Below are 19698 nucleotides of genomic sequence, written 5' to 3' on the forward strand. Positions count from 1 at the left end.
GCGCCTAGCGCCGCGTGGGCGGGCAGGGGCGATGCCCAAGGGACCGCGGGCCCCGGGCACTGAAGCCTCCGGGGCCACGTCCCTGTGAGCGACGGGCGGGATCTTGGCGGGGCGCCAAGCGCCGAAGGGTTCGCTGGGTCACGCCCGCCCTCGGCTGGGAGGGGGTGGCCAAACCCTCCGCCTCCGCCACCGCCCGGTACCTGAGACCTCCGTTCCCCCTGCCTGGGCGGGCGACGGGGTCCTGCCGGGGCGGGCTGACCGCCAGGCTGGCGGTGAGGCGCAAGCGCCAGCGAAAGTGGGCCTCAAGAGGCAGCCCGCCGTCCCCGCCCCCGTCTACGGCCATACTACCCTGAACGCGCCCGATCTCGTCTGATCTCGGAAGCTAAGCAGGGTCGGGCCTGGTTAGTACTTGGATGGGAGACCGCCTGGGAATACCGGGTGCTGTAGGCTTTTTGCCTCCCGCTCCGCCTTCTCCTTTAACTCGCCCGCGGGCGGTGGCCGCCGGCTCCGCCCGCGCCGGGGCCCCGCTGCAGGCCCCGCCTCCTCAGGCCCCTCCCACCACGGCACGCGCGCCGGAGGGGGCGCTCCCCGCCGGCCCGGCCCGCCAGGCGGCCAGAAGGCGGCCCTGGAAGGCAGCCGCACCCCAGACGCCCCCGGGGTGCCTGGCCCGGACCCAGGCTCCGCTGCGGGCCCGGTTGCCGTCCCTTCGGCCAGCGAGCCCGTCGACCTGCACCTGGCCGCCCCCACCGGCGCCCCGCCCCGGGGCCGCCACCTGTGTGCCGGTGGCTGTGTCCCTCCACAGCTCCCTCCGGCAAAAGCCCCGCCCCCCGCCGTGTCGCCGCCGCTGCCGGGTGCGGGAGCGGGATCGAGGGCAGGGGCCGCTTCCCCGGGCCTGCCGGCCGCCAGGGGCGGGCTCCTGAGCTCGGCGGGTGGTGTGCGGGCAAGGGTGGCCTCGCCGGGGCTGAGGGGCCGTGGCGACACGATGGTGGCTCCCAGTGGCTTCGGGCCAGCTGCTGTCGGGCAGGAGGGCCGGCCCGGGTTGCGGCTGGGCGGCGCCTAGCGCCGCGTGGGCGGGCAGGGGCGATGCCCAAGGGACCGCGGGCCCCGGGCACTGAAGCCTCCGGGGCCACGTCCCTGTGAGCGACGGGCGGGATCTTGGCGGGGCGCCAAGCGCCGAAGGGTTCGCTGGGTCACGCCCGCCCTCGGCTGGGAGGGGGTGGCCAAACCCTCCGCCTCCGCCGCCGCCCGGTACCCGAGACCTCCGTTCCCCCTGCCTGGGCGGGCGACGGGTTCCTGCCGGGGCGGGCTGACCGCCAGGCTGGCGGTGAGGCGCAAGCGCCAGCGAAAGTGGGCCTCAAGAGGCAGCCCGCCGTCCCCGCCCCCGTCTACGGCCATACCACCCTGAACGCGCCCGATCTCGTCTGATCTCGGAAGCTAAGCAGGGTCGGGCCTGGTTAGTACTTGGATGGGAGACCGCCTGGGAATACCGGGTGCTGTAGGGTTTTTGCCTCCCGCTCCGCCTTCTCCTTTAACTCGCCCGCGGGCGGTGGCCGCCGGCTCCGCCCGCGCCCGGGTCCCGCAGCAGGCCCCGCCTCCTCAGGCCCCTCTCACCACGGCGCGCGCGCCGGAGGGGGCGCTCCCCGCCAGCCCGGCCCGCCAGGCGGCCAGAAGGCGGCCCTGGAAGGCAGCCGCACCCCAGACGCCCCCGGGGTGCCTGGCCCAGACCCAGGCTCCGCCGCGGGCCCGATTGCCGTGCCTTCCGCCAGCGAGCCCCTCGACCTGCACCTGGCCGCCACCACCGGCGACCCGCCCCGGGGCCGCCACCTGTGTGCCGGTGGGTGTGTCCCTCCACAGCTCCCTCCGGCAAAAGCCCCGCCCCCCGCCGTGTCGCCGCCGCGGCCGGGTGCGGGAGCGGGATCGAGGGCAGGGGCCGCTTCCCCTGGCCTGCCGTCCGCCAGGGGCGGGCTACTGAGCCCGGCGGGTGGTGTGCGGGCAAGGGTGGCCTCGCCGGGGCTGAGGGGCCGTGGCGACACGATGGTGGCTCCCAGTGGCTTCGGGCCAGCTGCTGTCGGGCAGGAGGGCCGGCCCGGGCTGCGGCCGGGCGGCGCCTAGCGCCGCGTGGGCGGACAGGGGCGATGCCCAAGGGACCGCGGGCCCCGGGCCCTGAAGCCTCCGGGGCCACGTCCCTGTGAGCGACGGGCCGGATCTTGGGCGGGGCGCCAAGCGCCGAAGGGTTCGCTGGGTCACGCCCGCCCTCGGCTGGGAGGGGGTGGCCAAACCCTCCGCCTCCGCCACCGCCCGGTACCCGAGACCTCCGTTCCCCCTGCCTGGGCGGGCGACGGGGTCCTGCCGGGGCGGGCTGACCGCCAGGCTGGCGGTGAGGCGCAAGCGCCAGCGAAAGTGGGCCTCAAGAGGCAGCCCGCCGTCCCCGTCCCGTCTACGGCCATACCACCCTGAACGCGCCCGATCTCGTCTGATCTCGGAAGCTAAGCAGGGTCGGGCCTGGTTAGTACTTGGATGGGAGACCGCCTGGGAATACCGGGTGCTGTAGGCTTTTTGCCTCCCGCTCCGCCTTCTCCTTTACTCGCCCGCGGGCGGTGGCCGCCGGCTCCGCCCGCGCCGGGGCCCCGCTGCAGGCCCCTCCTCCTCAGGCCCCTCCCACCACGGCGCACGCGCCGGAGGGGGCGCTCCCCGCCGGCCCGGCCCGCCAGGCGGCCAGAAGGCGGCCCTGGAAGGCAGCCGCACCCCAGACGCCCCCAGGGTGCCTGGCCCGGACCCAGGCTCCGCCGTGGGCCCGGTTGCCGTCCCTTCGGCCAGCGAGCCCCTCGACCTGCACCTGGCCGCCCCCTCCGGCGCCCCGCCCCGGGGCCGCCACCTGTGTGCCGGTGGGTGTGTCCCTCCACAGCTCCCTCCGGCAAAAGCCCCGCCCCCCGCCGTGTCGCCGCCGCGGCCGGGTGCGGGAGCGGGATCGAGGGCAGGGGCCTCTTCCCCGGGCCTGCCGGCCGCCAGGGGCGGGCTCCTGAGCTCGGCGGGTGGTGTGCGGGCAAGGGTGGCCTCGCCGGGGCTGAGGGGCCGTGGCGACACGATGGTGGCTCCCAGTGGTTTCGGGCCAGCTGCTGTCGGGCAGGAGGGCCGCCCCGGGCTGCGGCTGGGCGGCGCCTAGCGCCGCGTGGGCGGGCAGGGGCGATGCCCAAGGGACCGCGGGCCCCGGGCCCTGAAGCCTCCGGGGCCACGTCCCTGTGAGCGACGGGCCGGATCTTGGGCGGGGCGCCAAGCGCCGAAGGGTTCGCTGGGTCACGCCCGCCCTCGGCTGGGAGGGGGTGGCCAAACCCTCCGCCTCCGCCACCGCCCGGTACCCGAGACCTCCGTTCCCCCTGCCTGGGCGGGCGACGGGGTCCTGCCGGGGCGGGCTGACCGCCAGGCTGGCGGTGAGGCGCAAGCGCCAGCGAAAGTGGGCCTCAAGAGGCAGCCCGCCGTCCCCGTCCCGTCTACGGCCATACCACCCTGAACGCGCCCGATCTCGTCTGATCTCGGAAGCTAAGCAGGGTCGGGCCTGGTTAGTACTTGGATGGGAGACCGCCTGGGAATACCGGGTGCTGTAGGCTTTTTGCCTCCCGCTCCGCCTTCTCCTTTAACTCGCCCGCGGGCGGTGGCCGCCGGCTCCGCCCGCGCCGGGGCCCCGCTGCAGGCCCCGCCTCCTCAGGCCCCTCCCACCACGGCGCGCGCGCCGGAGGGGGCGCTCCCCGCCGGCCCGGCCCGCCAGGGGGCCAGAAGGCGGCCCTGGAAGGCAGCCGCACCCCAGACGCCCCCGGGGTGCCTGGCCCGGACCCAGGCTCCGCCGCGGGCCCGGTTGCCGTGCCTTCGGCCAGCGAGCCCGTCGACCTGCACCTGGCCGCCCCCACCGGCGCCCCGCCCCGGGGCCGCCACCTGTGTGCCGGTGGGTGTGTCCCTCCACAGCTCCCTCTGGCAAAAGCCCAGCCCCCGCCGTGTCGCCGCCGCGGCCGTGTGCGGGAGCGGGATCGAGGGCAGGGGCCGCTTCCCCGGGCCTGCCGGCCGCCAGGGGCGGGCTCCTGAGCTCGGCGGGTGGTGTGCGGGCAAGGGTGGCCTCGCCGGGGCTGTGGGGCCGTGGCGACACGATGGTGGCTCCCAGTGGCTTCGGGCCAGCTGCTGTCGGGCAGGAGGGCCGGCCCGGGATGCGGCCGGGCGGCGCCTAGCGCCGCGTGGTCGGGCAGGGGCGATGCCCAAGGGACCGCGGGCCCCGGGCCCTGAAGCCTCCGGGGCCACGTCCCTGTGAGCGACGGGCCGGATCTTGGGCGGGGCGCCAAGCGCCGAAGGGTTCGCTGGGTCACGCCCGCCCTCGGCTGGGAGGGGGTGGCCAAACCCTCCGCCTCCGCCACCGCCCGGTACCCGAGACCTCCGTTCCCCCTGCCTGGGCGGGCGACGGGGTCCTGCCGGGGCGGGCTGACCGCCAGGCTGGCGGTGAGGCGCAAGCGCCAGCGAAAGTGGGCCTCAAGAGGCAGCCCGCCGTCCCCGTCCCGTCTACGGCCATACCACCCTGAACGCGCCCGATCTCGTCTGATCTCGGAAGCTAAGCAGGGTCGGGCCTGGTTAGTACTTGGATGGGAGACCTCCTGGGAATACCGGGTGCTGTAGGCTTTTTGCCTCCCGCTCCGCCTTCTCCTTGAACTCGCCCGCGGGCGCTGGCCGCCGGCTCCGACCGCGCCGGGGCTCCGCTGCAGGCCCCGCCTCCTCAGGCCCCTCGCACCACGGCGCGCGCGCCGGAGGGGGCGCTCCCCGCCGGCCCGGCCCGCCAGGCGGCCAGAAGGCGGCCCTGGAAGGCAGCCGCACCCCAGACGCCCCCGGGGTGCCTGGCCGGACCCAGGCTCCGCCGCGGGCCCGGTTGCCGTGCCTTCGGCCAGCGAGCCCGTCGACCTGCACCTGGCCGCCCCCACCGGCGCCCCGCCCCGGGGCCGCCACCTGTGTGCCGGTGGGTGTGTCCCTCCACAGCTCCCTCCGGCAAAAGCCCCGCCCCCGCCGTGTCGCCGCCGCGGCCGGGTGCGGGAGCGGGATCGAGAGCAGGGGCCGCTTCCCCGGGCCTGCCGGCCCCAGGGGCGGGCTCCTGAGCTCGGCGGGTGGTGTGCGGGCAAGGGTGGCCTCGCCGGGGCTGAGGGGCCGTGGCGACACGATGGTGGCTCCCAGTGGCTTCGGGCCAGCTGCTGTCGGGCAGGAGGGCCGGCCCGGGCTGCTGCCGGGCGGCGCCTAGCGCCGCGTGAGCGGGCAGGGGCGATGCCCAAGGGACCGCGGGCCCCGGGCCCTGAAGCCTCCGGGGCCACGTCCCTGTGAGCGACGGGCGGGATCTTGGCGGGGCGCCAAGCGCCGAAGTGTTCGCTGGGTCACGCCCGCCCTCGGCTGGGAGGGGGTGGCCAAACCCTCCGCCTCCGCCACCGCCCGGTACCCGAGACCTCCGTTCCCCCTGCCTGGGCGGGCGACGGGGTCCTGCCGGGGCGGGCTGACCGCCAGGCTGGCGGTGAGGCGCAAGCGCCAGCGAAAGTGGGCCTCAAGAGGCAGCCCGCCGTCCCCGCCCCCGTCTACGGCCATACCACCCTGAACGCGCCCGATCTCGTCTGATCTCGGAAGCTAAGCAGGGTCGGGCCTGGTTAGTACTTGGATGGGAAACCGCCTGGGAATACCGGGTGCTGTAGGCTTTTTGCCTCCCGCTCCGCCTTCTCCTTTAACTCGCCCGCGGGCGGTGGCCGCCGGCTCCGCCGGCGCCGGGGCCCCGCTGCAGGCCCCGCCTCCTCAGGCCCCTCCCACCACGGCGCGCGCGCCGGAGGGGGCGCTCCCCGCCGGCCCGGCCCGCCAGGCGGCCAGAAGGCGGCCCTGGAAGGCAGCCGCACCCCAGACGCCCCCGGGGTGCCTGGCCCGGACCCAGGCTCCGCCGCGGGCCCGGTTGCCGTCCCTTCGGCCAGCGAGCCCCTCGACCTGCACCTGGCCGCCCCCACCGGCGCCCCGCCCCGGGGCCGCCACCTGTGTGCCGGTGGGTGTGTCCCTCCACAGCTCCCTCCGGCAAAAGCCCCGCCCCCCGCCCTGTCGCCGCCGCGGCCGGGTGCGGGAGCGGGATCGAGGGCAGGGGCTGCTTCCCCGGGCCTGCCGGCCGCCAGGGGCGGGCTCCTGAGCCCGGCAGGTGGTGTGCGGGCAAGGGTGGCCTCGCCGGGGCTGAGGGGCCGTGGCGACACGATGGTGGCTCCCAGTGGCTTCGGGCCAGCTGCTGTCGGGCAGGAGGGCCGGCCCGGGTTGCGGCTGGGCGGCGCCTAGCGCCGCGTGGGCGGGCAGGGGCGATGCCCAAGGGACCGCGGGCCCCGGGCACTGAAGCCTCCGGGGCCACGTCCCTGTGAGCGACGGGCGGGATCTTGGCGGGGCGCCAAGCGCCGAAGGGTTCGCTGGGTCACGCCCGCCCTCGGCTGGGAGGGGGTGGCCAAACCCTCCGCCTCCGCCACCGCCCGGTACCCGAGACCTCCGTTCCCCCTGCCTGGGCGGGCGACGGGGTCCTGCCGGGGCGGGCTGACCGCCAGGCTGGCGGTGAGGCGCAAGCGCCAGCGAAAGTGGGCCTCAAGAGGCAGCCCGCCGTCCCCGCCCCCGTCTACGGCCATACTACCCTGAACGCGCCCGATCTCGTCTGATCTCGGAAGCTAAGCAGGGTCGGGCCTGGTTAGTACTTGGATGGGAGACCGCCTGGGAATACCGGGTGCTGTAGGCTTTTTGCCTCCCGCTCCGCCTTCTCCTTTAACTCGCCCGCGGGCGGTGGCCGCCGGCTCCGCCCGCGCCGGGGCCCCGCTGCAGGCCCCGCCTCCTCAGGCCCCTCCCACCACGGCACGCGCGCCGGAGGGGGCGCTCCCCGCCGGCCCGGCCCGCCAGGCGGCCAGAAGGCGGCCCTGGAAGGCAGCCGCACCCCAGACGCCCCCGGGGTGCCTGGCCCGGACCCAGGCTCCGCCGCGGGCCCGGTTGCCGTCCCTTCGGCCAGCGAGCCCGTCGACCTGCACCTGGCCGCCCCCACCGGCGCCCCGCCCCGGGGCCGCCACCTGTGTGCCGGTGGGTGTGTCCCTCCACAGCTCCCTCCGGCAAAAGCCCCGCCCCCCGCCGTGTCGCCGCCGCTGCCGGGTGCGGGAGCGGGATCGAGGGCAGGGGCCGCTTCCCCGGGCCTGCCGGCCGCCAGGGGCGGGCTCCTGAGCTCGGCGGGTGGTGTGCGGGCAAGGGTGGCCTCGCCGGGGCTGAGGGGCCGTGGCGACACGATGGTGGCTCCCAGTGGCTTCGTGCCAGCTGCTGTCGGGCAGGAGGGCCGGCCCGGGCTGCGGCTGGGCGGCGCCTAGCGCCGCGTGGGCGGGCAGGGGCGATGCCCAAGGGACCGCGGGCCCCGGGCCCTGAAGCCTCCGGGGCCACGTCCCTGTGAGCGACGGGCCGGATCTTGGGCGGGGCGCCTAGCGCCGAAGGGTTCGCTGGGTCACGCCCGCCCTCGGCTGGGAGGGGGTGGCCAAACCCTCCGCCTCCGCCACCGCCCGGTAACCGAGACCTCCGTTCCCCCTGCCTGGGCGGGCGACGGGGTCCTGCCGGGGCGGGCTGACCGCCAGGCTGGCGGTGAGGCGCAAGCGCCAGCGAAAGTGGGCCTCAAGAGGCAGCCCGCCGTCCCCGCCCCCGTCTACGGCCATACCACCCTGAACGCGCCCGATCTCGTCTGATCTCGGAAGCTAAGCAGGGTCGGGCCTGGTTAGTACTTGGATGGGAGACCGCCTGGGAATACCGGGTGCTGTAGGATTTTTGCCTCCCGCTCCGCCTTCTCCTTTAAATCGCCCGCGGGCGGTGGACGCCGGCTCCGCCCGCGCCGGGGCCCCGCTGCAGGCCCCGCCTCCTCAGGCCCCTCCCACCACGGCGCGCGCGCCGGAGGGGGCGCTCCCCGCCAGCCCGGCCCGCCAGGCGGCCAGAAGGCGGCCCTGGAAGGCAGCCGCACCCCAGACGCCCCCGGGGTGCCTGGCCCGGACCCAGGCTCCGCCGCGGGCCCGGTTGCCGTGCCTTCGGCCAGCGAGCCCGTCGACCTGCACCTGGCCGCCCCCACCGGCGCCCCGCCCCGGGGCCGCCACCTGTGTGCCGGTGGGTGTGTCCCTCCACAGCTCCCTCTGGCAAAAGCCCAGCCCCCGCCGTGTCGCCGCCGCGGCCGTGTGCGGGAGCGGGATCGAGGGCAGGGGCCGCTTCCCCGGGCCTGCCGGCCGCCAGGGGCGGGCTCCTGAGCTCGGCGGGTGGTGTGCGGGCAAGGGTGGCCTCGCCGGGGCTGTGGGGCCGTGGCGACACGATGGTGGCTCCCAGTGGCTTCGGGCCAGCTGCTGTCGGGCAGGAGGGCCGGCCCGGGATGCGGCCGGGCGGCGCCTAGCGCCGCGTGGTCGGGCAGGGGCGATGCCCAAGGGACCGCGGGCCCCGGGCCCTGAAGCCTCCGGGGCCACGTCCCTGTGAGCGACGGGCCGGATCTTGGGCGGGGCGCCAAGCGCCGAAGGGTTCGCTGGGTCACGCCCGCCCTCGGCTGGGAGGGGGTGGCCAAACCCTCCGCCTCCGCCACCGCCCGGTACCCGAGACCTCCGTTCCCCCTGCCTGGGCGGGCGACGGGGTCCTGCCGGGGCGGGCTGACCGCCAGGCTGGCGGTGAGGCGCAAGCGCCAGCGAAAGTGGGCCTCAAGAGGCAGCCCGCCGTCCCCGTCCCGTCTACGGCCATACCACCCTGAACGCGCCCGATCTCGTCTGATCTCGGAAGCTAAGCAGGGTCGGGCCTGGTTAGTACTTGGATGGGAGACCGCCTGGGAATACCGGGTGCTGTAGGCTTTTTGCCTCCCGCTCCGCCTTCTCCTTTAACTCGCCCGCGGGCGGTGGCCGCCGGCTCCGCCGGCGCCGGGGCCCCGCTGCAGGCCCCGCCTCCTCAGGCCCCTCCCACCACGGCGCGCGCGCCGGAGGGGGCGCTCCCCGCCGGCCCGGCCCGCCAGGCGGCCAGAAGGCGGCCCTGGAAGGCAGCCGCACCCCAGACGCCCCCGGGGTGCCTGGCCCGGACCCAGGCTCCGCCGCGGGCCCGGTTGCCGTCCCTTCGGCCAGCGAGCCCGTCGACCTGCACCTGGCCGCCCCCACCGGCGCCCCGCCCCGGGGCCGCCACCTGTGTGCCGGTGGCTGTGTCCCTCCACAGCTCCCTCCGGCAAAAGCCCCGCCCCCCGCCGTGTCGCCGCCGCTGCCAGGTGCGGGAGCGGGATCGAGGGCAGGGGGCGCTTCCCCGGGCCTGCCGGCCGCCAGGGGCGGGCTCCTGAGCTCGGCGGGTGGTGTGCGGGCAAGGGTGGCCTCGCCGGGTCTGAGGGGCCGTGGCGACACGATGGTGGCTCCCAGTGGCTTCGGGCCAGCTGCTGTCGGGCAGGAGGGCCGGCCCGGGTTGCGGCTGGGCGGCGCCTAGCGCCGCGTGGGCGGGCAGGGGCGATGCCCAAGGGACCGCGGGCCCCGGGCACTGAAGCCTCCGGGGCCACGTCCCTGTGAGCGACGGGCGGGATCTTGGCGGGGCGCCAAGCGCCGAAGGGTTCGCTGGGTCACGCCCGCCCTCGGCTGGGAGGGGGTGGCCAAACCCTCCGCCTCCGCCACCGCCCGGTACCCGAGACCTCCGTTCCCCCTGCCTGGGCGGGCGACGGGGTCCTGCCGGGGCGGGCTGACCGCCAGGCTGGCGGTGAGGCGCAAGCGCCAGCGAAAGTGGGCCTCAAGAGGCAGCCCGCCGTCCCCGCCCCCGTCTACGGCCATACTACCCTGAACGCGCCCGATCTCGTCTGATCTCGGAAGCTAAGCAGGGTCGGGCCTGGTTAGTACTTGGATGGGAGACCGCCTGGGAATACCGGGTGCTGTAGGCTTTTTGCCTCCCGCTCCGCCTTCTCCTTTAAATCGCCCGCGGGCGGTGGCCGCCGGCTCCGCCCGCGCCGGGGCCCCGCTGCAGGCCCCGCCTCCTCAGGCCCCTCCCACCACGGCACGCGCGCCGGAGGGGGCGCTCCCCGCCGGCCCGGCCCGCCAGGCGGCAAGAAGGCGGCCCTGGAAGGCAGCCGCACCCCAGACGCCCCCGGGGTGCCTGGCCCGGACCCAGGCTCCGCCGCGGGCCCGGTTGCCGTCCCTTCGGCCAGCGAGCCCCTCGACCTGCACCTGGCCGCCCCCACCGGCGCCCCGCCCCGGGGCCGCCACCTGTGTGCCGGTGGGTGTGTCCCTCCACAGCTCCCTCCGGCAAAAGCCCCGCCCCCCGCCGTGTCGCCGCCGCTGCCGGGTGCGGGAGCGGGATCGAGGGCAGGGGCCGCTTCCCCGGGCCTGCCGGCCGCCAGGGGCGGGCTCCTGAGCTCGGCGGGTGGTGTGCGGGCAAGGGTGGCCTCGCCGGGGCTGAGGGGCCGTGGCGACACGATGGTGGCTCCCAGTGGCTTCGTGCCAGCTGCTGTCGGGCAGGAGGGCCGGCCCGGGCTGCGGCTGGGCGGCGCCTAGCGCCGCGTGGGCGGGCAGGGGCGATGCCCAAGGGACCGCGGGCCCCGGGCCCTGAAGCCTCCGGGGCCACGTCCCTGTGAGCGACGGGCCGGATCTTGGGCGGGGCGCCTAGCGCCGAAGGGTTCGCTGGGTCACGCCCGCCCTCGGCTGGGAGGGGGTGGCCAAACCCTCCGCCTCCGCCACCGCCCGGTACCCGAGACCTCCGTTCCCCCTGCCTGGGCGGGCGACGGGGTCCTGCCGGGGCGGGCTGACCGCCAGGCTGGCGGTGAGGCGCAAGCGCCAGCGAAAGTGGGCCTCAAGAGGCAGCCCGCCGTCCCCGCCCCCGTCTACGGCCATACCACCCTGAACGCGCCCGATCTCGTCTGATCTCGGAAGCTAAGCAGGGTCGGGCCTGGTTAATACTTGGATGGGAGACCGCCTGGGAATACCGGGTGCTGTAGGATTTTTGCCTCCCGCTCCGCCTTCTCCTTTAAATCGCCCGCGGGCGGTGGACGCCGGCTCCGCCCGCGCCGGGGCCCCGCTGCAGGCCCCGCCTCCTCAGGCCCCTCCCACCACGGCGCGCGCGCCGGAGGGGGCGCTCCCCGCCAGCCCGGCCCGCCAGGCGGCCAGAAGGCGGCCCTGGAAGGCAGCCGCACCCCAGACGCCCCCGGGGTGCCTGGCCCGGACCCAGGCTCCGCCGCGGGCCCGGTTGCCGTGCCTTCGGCCAGCGAACCCGTCGACCTGCACCTGGCCGCCCCCACCGGCGCCCCGCCCCGGGGCCGCCACCTGTGTGCCGGTGGGTGTGTCCCTCCACAGCTCCCTCTGGCAAAAGCCCAGCCCCCGCCGTGTCGCCGCCGCGGCCGTGTGCGGGAGCGGGATCGAGGGCAGGGGCCGCTTCCCCGGGCCTGCCGGCCGCCAGGGGCGGGCTCCTGAGCTCGGCGGGTGGTGTGCGGGCAAGGGTGGCCTCGCCGGGGCTGTGGGGCCGTGGCGACACGATGGTGGCTCCCAGTGGCTTCGGGCCAGCTGCTGTCGGGCAGGAGGGCCGGCCCGGGATGCGGCCGGGCGGCGCCTAGCGCCGCGTGGTCGGGCAGGGGCGATGCCCAAGGGACCGCGGGCCCCGGGCCCTGAAGCCTCCGGGGCCACGTCCCTGTGAGCGACGGGCCGGATCTTGGGCGGGGCGCCAAGCGCCGAAGGGTTCGCTGGGTCACGCCCGCCCTCGGCTGGGAGGGGGTGGCCAAACCCTCCGCCTCCGCCACCGCCCGGTACCCGAGACCTCCGTTCCCCCTGCCTGGGCGGGCGACGGGGTCCTGCCGGGGCGGGCTGACCGCCAGGCTGGCGGTGAGGCGCAAGCGCCAGCGAAAGTGGGCCTCAAGAGGCAGCCCGCCGTCCCCGTCCCGTCTACGGCCATACCACCCTGAACGCGCCCGATCTCGTCTGATCTCGGAAGCTAAGCAGGGTCGGGCCTGGTTAGTACTTGGATGGGAGACCTCCTGGGAATACCGGGTGCTGTAGGCTTTTTGCCTCCCGCTCCGCCTTCTCCTTGAACTCGCCCGCGGGCGCTGGCCGCCGGCTCCGCCCGCGCCGGGGCTCCGCTGCAGGCCCCGCCTCCTCAGGCCCCTCGCACCACGGCGCGCGCGCCGGAGGGGGCGCTCCCCGCCGGCCCGGCCCGCCAGGCGGCCAGAAGGCGGCCCTGGAAGGCAGCCGCACCCCAGACGCCCCCGGGGTGCCTGGCCCGGACCCAGGCTCCGCCGCGGGCCCGGTTGCCGTGCCTTCGGCCAGCGAGCCCGTCGACCTGCACCTGGCCGCCCCCACCGGCGCCCCGCCCCGGGGCCGCCACCTGTGTGCCGGTGGGTGTGTCCCTCCACAGCTCCCTCTGGCAAAAGCCCAGCCCCCGCCGTGTCGCCGCCGCGGCCGTGTGCGGGAGCGGGATCGAGGGCAGGGGCCGCTTCCCCGGGCCTGCCGGCCGCCAGGGGCGGGCTCCTGAGCTCGGCGGGTGGTGTGCGGGCAAGGGTGGCCTCGCCGGGGCTGTGGGGCCGTGGCGACACGATGGTGGCTCCCAGTGGCTTCGGGCCAGCTGCTGTCGGGCAGGAGGGCCGGCCCGGGATGCGGCCGGGCGGCGCCTAGCGCCGCGTGGTCGGGCAGGGGCGATGCCCAAGGGACCGCGGGCCCCGGGCCCTGAAGCCTCCGGGGCCACGTCCCTGTGAGCGACGGGCCGGATCTTGGGCGGGGCGCCAAGCGCCGAAGGGTTCGCTGGGTCACGCCCGCCCTCGGCTGGGAGGGGGTGGCCAAACCCTCCGCCTCCGCCACCGCCCGGTACCCGAGACCTCCGTTCCCCCTGCCTGGGCGGGCGACGGGGTCCTGCCGGGGCGGGCTGACCGCCAGGCTGGCGGTGAGGCGCAAGCGCCAGCGAAAGTGGGCCTCAAGAGGCAGCCCGCCGTCCCCGTCCCGTCTACGGCCATACCACCCTGAACGCGCCCGATCTCGTCTGATCTCGGAAGCTAAGCAGGGTCGGGCCTGGTTAGTACTTGGATGGGAGACCTCCTGGGAATACCGGGTGCTGTAGGCTTTTTGCCTCCCGCTCCGCCTTCTCCTTGAACTCGCCCGCGGGCGCTGGCCGCCGGCTCCGCCCGCGCCGGGGCTCCGCTGCAGGCCCCGCCTCCTCAGGCCCCTCGCACCACGGCGCGCGCGCCGGAGGGGGCGCTCCCCGCCGGCCCGGCCCGCCAGGCGGCCAGAAGGCGGCCCTGGAAGGCAGCCGCACCCCAGACGCCCCCGGGGTGCCTGGCCCGGACCCAGGCTCCGCCGCGGGCCCGGTTGCCGTGCCTTCGGCCAGCGAGCCCGTCGACCTGCACCTGGCCGCCCCCACCGGCGCCCCGCCCCGGGGCCGCCACCTGTGTGCCGGTGGGTGTGTCCCTCCACAGCTCCCTCCGGCAAAAGCCCCGCCCCCGCCGTGTCGCCGCCGCGGCCGGGTGCGGGAGCGGGATCGAGAGCAGGGGCCGCTTCCCCGGGCCTGCCGGCCCCAGGGGCGGGCTCCTGAGCTCGGCGGGTGGTGTGCGGGCAAGGGTGGCCTCGCCGGGGCTGAGGGGCCGTGGCGACACGATGGTGGCTCCCAGTGGCTTCGGGCCAGCTGCTGTCGGGCAGGAGGGCCGGCCCGGGCTGCGGCCGGGCGGCGCCTAGCGCCGCGTGAGCGGGCAGGGGCGATGCCCAAGGGACCGCGGGCCCCGGGCCCTGAAGCCTCCGGGGCCACGTCCCTGTGAGCGACGGGCGGGATCTTGGCGGGGCGCCAAGCGCCGAAGTGTTCGCTGGGTCACGCCCGCCCTCGGCTGGGAGGGGGTGGCCAAACCCTCCGCCTCCGCCACCGCCCGGTACCCGAGACCTCCGTTCCCCCTGCCTGGGCGGGCGACGGGGTCCTGCCGGGGCGGGCTGACCGCCAGGCTGGCGGTGAGGCGCAAGCGCCAGCGAAAGTGGGCCTCAAGATGCAGCCCGCCGTCCCCGCCCCCGTCTACGGCCATACCACCCTGAACGCGCCCGATCTCGTCTGATCTCGGAAGCTAAGCAGGGTCGGGCCTGGTTAGTACTTGGATGGGAGACCGCCTGGGAATACCGGGTGCTGTAGGCTTTTTGCCTCCCGCTCCGCCTTCTCCTTTAACTCGCCCGCGGGCGGTGGCCGCCGGCTCCGCCGGCGCCGGGGCCCCGCTGCAGGCCCCGCCTCCTCAGGCCCCTCCCACCACGGCGCGCGCGCCGGAGGGGGCGCTCCCCGCCGGCCCGGCCCGCCAGGCGGCCAGAAGGCGGCCCTGGAAGGCAGCCGCACCCCAGACGCCCCCGGGGTGCCTGGCCCGGACCCAGGCTCCGCCGCGGGCCCGGTTGCCGTCCCTTCGGCCAGCGAGCCCCTCGACCTGCACCTGGCCGCCCCCACCGGCGCCCCGCCCCGGGGCCGCCACCTGTGTGCCGGTGGGTGTGTCCCTCCACAGCTCCCTCCGGCAAAAGCCCCGCCCCCCGCCGTGTCACCGCCGCTGCCGGGTGCGGGAGCGGGATCGAGGGCAGGGGCCGCTTCCCCTGGCCTGCCGGCCGCCAGGGGCGGGCTACTGAGCCCGGCGGGTGGTGTGCGGGCAAGGGTGGCCTCGCCGGGGCTGAGGGGCCGTGGCGACACGATGGTGGCTCCCAGTGGCTTCGGGCCAGCTGCTGTCGGGCAGGAGGGCCGGCCCGGGCTGCGGCTGGGCGGCTCCTAGCGCCGCGTCGGCGGGCAGGGGCGATGCCCAAGGGACCGCGGGCCCCGGGCCCTGAAGCCTCCGCGGCCACGTCCCTGTGAGCGACGGGCCGGATCTTGGGCGGGGCGCCAAGCGCGGAAGGGTTCGCTGGGTCACGCCCGCCCTCGGCTGGGAGGGGGTGGCCAAACCCTCCGCCTCCGCCACCGCCCGGTACCCGAGACCTCCGTTCCCCCTGCCTGGGCGGGCGACGGGTTCCTGCCGGGGCGGGCTGACCGCCAGGCTGGCGGTGAGGCGCAAGCGACAGCGAAAGTGGGCCTCAGGAGGCAGCCCGCCGTCCCCGCCCCCGTCTACGGCCATACCACCCTGAACGCGCCCGATCTCGTCTGATCTCGGAAGCTAAGCAGGGTCGGGCCTGGTTAGTACTTGGATGGGAGACCGCCTGGGAATACCGGGTGCTGTAGGCTTTTTGCCTCCTGCTCCGCCTTCTCCTTTAACTCGCCCGCGGGCGGTGGCCGCCGGCTCCGCCCGCGCCGGGGCCCCGCTGCAGGCCCCGCCTCCTCAGGCCCCTCCCACCACGGCGCGCGTGCCGGAGGGGGCGCTCCCCGCCGGCCCGGCCCGCCAGGCGGCCAGAAGGCGGCCCTGGAAGGCAGCCGCACCCCAGACGCCCCCGGGGTGCCTGGCCCGGACCCAGGCTCCGCCGCGGGCCCGGTTGCCGTCCCTTCGGCCAGCGAGCCCCTCGACCTGCACCTGGCCGCCCCCACCGGCGCCCCGCCCCGGGGCCGCCACCTGTGTGCCGGTGGGTGTGTCCCTCCACAGCTCCCTCCGGCAAAAGCCCCGCCCCCCGCCGTGTCGCCGCCGCGGCCGGGTGCGGGAGCGGGATAGAGGGCAGGGGCCGCTTCCCCGGGCCTGCCGGCCGCCAGGGGCGGGCTCCTGAGCTCGGCGGGTGGTGTGCGTGCAAGGGTGGCCTCGCCGGGGCTGAGGGGCCGTGGCGACACGATGGTGGCTCCCAGTGGCTTCGGGCCAGCTGCTGTCGGGCAGGAGGGCCGGCCCGGGCTGCGGCTGGGCGACGCCTAGCGCCGCGTGGGCGGGCAGGGGCGATGCCCAAGGCACCGCGGGCCCCGGGCCCTGAAGCCTCCGGGGCCACGTCCCTGTGAGCGACGGGCCGGATCTTGGGCGGGGCGCCAAGCGCCGAAGGGTTCGCTGGGTCACGCCCGCCCTCGGCTGGGAGGGGGTGGCCAAACCCTCCGCCTCCGCCACCGCCCGGTACCCGAGACCTCCGTTCCCCCTGCCTGGGCGGGCGACGGGGTCCTGCCGGGGCGGGCTGACCGCCAGGCTGGCGGTGAGGCGCAAGCGCCAGCGAAAGTGGGCCTCAAGAGGCAGCCCGCCGTCCCCGCCCCCGTCTACGGCCATACCACCCTGAACGCGCCCGATCTCGTCTGATCTCGGAAGCTAAGCAGGGTCGGGCCTGGTTAGTACTTGGATGGGAGACCGCCTGGGAATACCGGGTGCTGTAGGGTTTTTGCCTCCCGCTCCGCCTTCTCCTTTAACTCGCCCGCGGGCGGTGGCCGCCGGCTCCGCCCGCGCCGGGGCCCCGCTGCAGGCCCCGCCTCCTCAGGCCCCTCCCACCACGGCGCGCGCGCCGGAGGGGGCGCTCCCCGCCGGCCCGGCCAGAAGGCGGCCCTGGAAGGCAGCCGCACCCCAGACGCCCCGGGGTGCCTGGCCCGGACCCAGGCTCCGCCGCGGGCCCGGTTGCCGTCCCTTCGGCCAGCGAGCCCCTCGACCTGCACCTGGCCGCCCCCACCGGCGCCCCGCCCCGGGGCCGCCACCTGTGTGCCGGTGGGTGTGTCCCTCCACAGCTCCCTCCGGCAAAAGCCCCGCCCCCCGCCGTGTCACCGCCGCGGCCGGGTGCGGGAGCGGGATCGAGGGCAGGGGCCGCTTCCCCTGGCCTGCCGGCCGCCAGGGGCGGGCTACTGAGCCCGGCGGGTGGTGTGCGGGCAAGGGTGGCCTCGCCGGGGCTGAGGGGCCGTGGCGACACGATGGTGGCTCCCAGTGGCTTCGGGCCAGCTGCTGTCGGGCAGGAGGGCCGGCCCGGGCTGCGGCTGGGCGGCTCCTAGCGCCGCGTCGGCGGGCAGGGGCGATGCCCAAGGGACCGCGGGCCCCGGGCCCTGAAGCCTCCGCGGCCACGTCCCTGTGAGCGACGGGCCGGATCTTGGGCGGGGCGCCAAGCGCCGAAGGGTTCGCTGGGTCACGCCCGCCCTCGGCTGGGAGGGGGTGGCCAAACCCTCCGCCTCCGCCACCGCCCGGTACCCGAGACCTCCGTTCCCCCTGCCTGGGCGGGCGACGGGTTCCTGCCGGGGCGGGCTGACCGCCAGGCTGGCGGTGAGGCGCAAGCGACAGCGAAAGTGGGCCTCAGGAGGCAGCCCGCCGTCCCCGCCCCCGTCTACGGCCATACCACCCTGAACGCGCCCGATCTCGTCTGATCTCGGAAGCTAAGCAGGGTCGGGCCTGGTTAGTACTTGGATGGGAGACCGCCTGGGAATACCGGGTGCTGTAGGCTTTTTGCCTCCTGCTCCGCCTTCTCCTTTAACTCGCCCGCGGGCGGTGGCCGCCGGCTCCGCCCGCGCCGGGGCCCCGCTGCAGGCCCCGCCTCCTCAGGCCCCTCCCACCACGGCGCGCGTGCCGGAGGGGGCGCTCCCCGCCGGCCCGGCCCGCCAGGCGGCCAGAAGGCGGCCCTGGAAGGCAGCCGCACCCCAGACGCCCCCGGGGTGCCTGGCCCGGACCCAGGCTCCGCCGCGGGCCCGGTTGCCGTCCCTTCGGCCAGCGAGCCCCTCGACCTGCACCTGGCCGCCCCCACCGGCGCCCCGCCCCGGGGCCGCCACCTGTGTGCCGGTGGGTGTGTCCCTCCACAGCTCCCTCCGGCAAAAGCCCCGCCCCCCGCCGTGTCGCCGCCGCGGCCGGGTGCGGGAGCGGGATCGAGGGCAGGGGCCGCTTCCCCGGGCCTGCCGGCCGCCAGGGGCGGGCTCCTGAGCTCGGCGGGTGGTGTGCGGGCAAGGGTGGCCTCGCCGGGGCTGAGGGGCCGTGGCGACACGATGGTGGCTCCCAGTGGCTTCGGGCCAGCTGCTGTCGGGCAGGAGGGCCGGCCCGGGCTGCGGCTGGGCGGCGCCTAGCGCCGCGTGGGCGGGCAGGGGCGATGCCCAAGGGACCGCGGGCCCCGGGCCCTGAAGCCTCCGGGGCCACGTCCCTGTGAGCGACGGGCCGGATCTTGGGCGGGGCGCCAAGCGCCGAAGGGTTCGCTGGGTCACGCCCGCCCTCGGCTGGGAGGGGGTGGCCAAACCCTCCGCCTCCGCCACCGCCCGGTACCCGAGACCTCCGTTCCCCCTGCCTGGGCGGGCGACGGGGTCCTGCCGGGGCGGGCTGACCGCCAGGCTGGCGGTGAGGCGCAAGCGCCAGCGAAAGTGGGCCTCAAGAGGCAGCCCGCCGTCCCCGCCCCCGTCTACGGCCATACCACCCTGAACGCGCCCGATCTCGTCTGATCTCGGAAGCTAAGCAGGGTCGGGCCTGGTTAGTACTTGGATGGGAGACCGCCTGTGAATACCGGGTGCTGTAGGCTTTTTGCCTCCCGCTCCGCCTTCTCCTTTAACTCGCCCGCGGGCGCTGGCCGCCGGCTCCGCCCGCGCCGGGGCTCCGCTGCAGGCCCCGCCTCCTCAGGGCCCTCGCACCACGGCGCGCGCGCCGGAGGGGGCGCTCCCCGCCGGCCCGGCCCGCCAGGCGGCCAGAAGGCGGCCCTGGAAGGCAGCCGCACCCCAGACGCCCCCGGGGTGCCTGGCCCGGACCCAGGCTCCGCCGCGGGCCCGGTTGCCGTCCCTTCGGCCAGCGAGCCCCTCGACCTGCACCTGGCCGCCCCCACCGGCGCCCCGCCCCGGGGCCGCCACCTGTGTGCCGGTGGGTGTGTCCCTCCACAGCTCCCTCCGGCAAAAGCCCCGCCCCCCGCCGTGTCGCCGCCGCGGCCGGGTGCGGGAGCGGGATCCAGGGCAGGGGCCGCTTCCCCGGGCCTGCCGGCCGCCAGGGGCGGGCTCCTGAGCTCGGCGGGTGGTGTGCGGGCAAGGGTGGCCTCGCCGGGGCTGAGGGGCCGTGGCGACACGATGGTGGCTCCCAGTGGCTTCGGGCCAGCTGCTGTCGGGCAGGAGGGCCGGCCCGGGCTGCGGCCGGGCGGCGCCTAGCGCCGCGTGGGCGGGCAGGGGCGATGCCCAAGGGACCGCGGGCCCCGGGCCCTGAAGCCTCCGGGGCCACGTCCCTGTGAGCGACGGGCGGGATCTTGGCGGGGCGCCAAGCGCCGAAGGGTTCGCTGGGTCACGCCCGCCCTCGGCTGGGAGGGGGTGGCCAAACTCTCCGCCTCCGCCACCGCCCGGTACCCGAGACCTCCGTTCCCCCTGCCTGGGCGGGCGACGGGGTCCTGCCGGGGCGGGCTGACCGCCAGGCTGGCGGTGAGGCGCAAGCGCCAGCGAAAGTGGGCCTCAAGAGGCAGCCCGCCGTCCCCGCCCCCGTGTACGGCCATACCACCCTGAACGCGCCCGATCTCCTCTGATCTCGGAAGCTAAGCAGGGTCGGGCCTGGTTAGTACTTGGATGGGAGACCGCCTGGGAATACCGGGTGCTGTAGGCTTTTTGCCTCCCGTTCCGCCTTCTCCTTTAACTCGCCCGCGGGCGGTGGCCGCCGGCTCCGCCCGCGCCGGGGCCCCGCTGCAAGCCCCGCCTCCTCAGGCCCCTCCCACCACGGCGCGCGCGCCGGAGGGGGCGCTCCCCGCCGGCCCGGCCCGCCAGGCGGCCAGAAGGCGGCCCTGGAAGGCAGCCGCACCCCAGACGCCCCCGGGGTGCCTGGCCCGGACCCAGGCTCCGCCGCGGGCCCGGTTGCCGTGCCTTCGGCCAGCGAGCCCCTCGACCTGCACCTGGCCGCCCCCACCGGCGCCCCGCCCCGGGGCCGCCACCTGTGTG

General features: G+C 76.9%; 19 non-coding genes across 19 annotated transcripts; all 19 read left to right on the forward strand.

The window, feature by feature from the left end:
- Positions 1 to 331: 331 nt before the first annotated feature.
- On the forward strand, positions 332 to 450 carry LOC149745987 (5S ribosomal RNA). The gene has a single exon (XR_016389871.1). It is a non-coding gene; the product is annotated as a 5S ribosomal RNA (ribosomal RNA).
- A 933-nt stretch (positions 451 to 1383) lies between these two features.
- Positions 1384 to 1502, forward strand: LOC149745988 (5S ribosomal RNA). The gene has a single exon (XR_016390057.1). It is a non-coding gene; the product is annotated as a 5S ribosomal RNA (ribosomal RNA).
- A 933-nt stretch (positions 1503 to 2435) lies between these two features.
- LOC149745989 (5S ribosomal RNA) lies at positions 2436 to 2554 on the forward strand. The gene has a single exon (XR_016389205.1). It is a non-coding gene; the product is annotated as a 5S ribosomal RNA (ribosomal RNA).
- Positions 2555 to 3486: 932 nt separating this feature from the next.
- On the forward strand, positions 3487 to 3605 carry LOC149745990 (5S ribosomal RNA). The gene has a single exon (XR_016389206.1). It is a non-coding gene; the product is annotated as a 5S ribosomal RNA (ribosomal RNA).
- Positions 3606 to 4537: 932 nt separating this feature from the next.
- Positions 4538 to 4656, forward strand: LOC149745991 (5S ribosomal RNA). Its single transcript, XR_016389307.1, has one exon. It is a non-coding gene; the product is annotated as a 5S ribosomal RNA (ribosomal RNA).
- A 930-nt stretch (positions 4657 to 5586) lies between these two features.
- Positions 5587 to 5705, forward strand: LOC149745992 (5S ribosomal RNA). Its single transcript, XR_016389656.1, has one exon. It is a non-coding gene; the product is annotated as a 5S ribosomal RNA (ribosomal RNA).
- A 933-nt stretch (positions 5706 to 6638) lies between these two features.
- Positions 6639 to 6757, forward strand: LOC149745993 (5S ribosomal RNA). The gene has a single exon (XR_016389873.1). It is a non-coding gene; the product is annotated as a 5S ribosomal RNA (ribosomal RNA).
- Positions 6758 to 7691: 934 nt separating this feature from the next.
- LOC149745994 (5S ribosomal RNA) lies at positions 7692 to 7810 on the forward strand. The gene has a single exon (XR_016389953.1). It is a non-coding gene; the product is annotated as a 5S ribosomal RNA (ribosomal RNA).
- Positions 7811 to 8742: 932 nt separating this feature from the next.
- LOC149745995 (5S ribosomal RNA) lies at positions 8743 to 8861 on the forward strand. Its single transcript, XR_016389207.1, has one exon. It is a non-coding gene; the product is annotated as a 5S ribosomal RNA (ribosomal RNA).
- Positions 8862 to 9794: 933 nt separating this feature from the next.
- LOC149745996 (5S ribosomal RNA) lies at positions 9795 to 9913 on the forward strand. The gene has a single exon (XR_016389874.1). It is a non-coding gene; the product is annotated as a 5S ribosomal RNA (ribosomal RNA).
- Positions 9914 to 10847: 934 nt separating this feature from the next.
- Positions 10848 to 10966, forward strand: LOC149745997 (5S ribosomal RNA). Its single transcript, XR_016390351.1, has one exon. It is a non-coding gene; the product is annotated as a 5S ribosomal RNA (ribosomal RNA).
- A 932-nt stretch (positions 10967 to 11898) lies between these two features.
- LOC149745998 (5S ribosomal RNA) lies at positions 11899 to 12017 on the forward strand. The gene has a single exon (XR_016389318.1). It is a non-coding gene; the product is annotated as a 5S ribosomal RNA (ribosomal RNA).
- A 932-nt stretch (positions 12018 to 12949) lies between these two features.
- On the forward strand, positions 12950 to 13068 carry LOC149745999 (5S ribosomal RNA). Its single transcript, XR_016389329.1, has one exon. It is a non-coding gene; the product is annotated as a 5S ribosomal RNA (ribosomal RNA).
- Positions 13069 to 13999: 931 nt separating this feature from the next.
- On the forward strand, positions 14000 to 14118 carry LOC149746000 (5S ribosomal RNA). The gene has a single exon (XR_016389209.1). It is a non-coding gene; the product is annotated as a 5S ribosomal RNA (ribosomal RNA).
- A 934-nt stretch (positions 14119 to 15052) lies between these two features.
- On the forward strand, positions 15053 to 15171 carry LOC149746001 (5S ribosomal RNA). The gene has a single exon (XR_016389210.1). It is a non-coding gene; the product is annotated as a 5S ribosomal RNA (ribosomal RNA).
- Positions 15172 to 16105: 934 nt separating this feature from the next.
- LOC149746002 (5S ribosomal RNA) lies at positions 16106 to 16224 on the forward strand. Its single transcript, XR_016390058.1, has one exon. It is a non-coding gene; the product is annotated as a 5S ribosomal RNA (ribosomal RNA).
- Positions 16225 to 17145: 921 nt separating this feature from the next.
- On the forward strand, positions 17146 to 17264 carry LOC149746003 (5S ribosomal RNA). Its single transcript, XR_016389211.1, has one exon. It is a non-coding gene; the product is annotated as a 5S ribosomal RNA (ribosomal RNA).
- A 934-nt stretch (positions 17265 to 18198) lies between these two features.
- Positions 18199 to 18317, forward strand: LOC149746004 (5S ribosomal RNA). The gene has a single exon (XR_016389715.1). It is a non-coding gene; the product is annotated as a 5S ribosomal RNA (ribosomal RNA).
- A 933-nt stretch (positions 18318 to 19250) lies between these two features.
- LOC149746005 (5S ribosomal RNA) lies at positions 19251 to 19369 on the forward strand. The gene has a single exon (XR_016390239.1). It is a non-coding gene; the product is annotated as a 5S ribosomal RNA (ribosomal RNA).
- The last annotated feature ends 329 nt before the right edge of the window (positions 19370 to 19698 follow it).

Source organism: Delphinapterus leucas, chromosome 19, assembly GCF_059928025.1.
Source record: "Delphinapterus leucas isolate spDelLeu-1000000601 "Yukka" chromosome 19, BTC_Dleu_Yukka2, whole genome shotgun sequence".
NCBI classification, from domain to species: domain Eukaryota; kingdom Metazoa; phylum Chordata; class Mammalia; order Artiodactyla; family Monodontidae; genus Delphinapterus; species Delphinapterus leucas.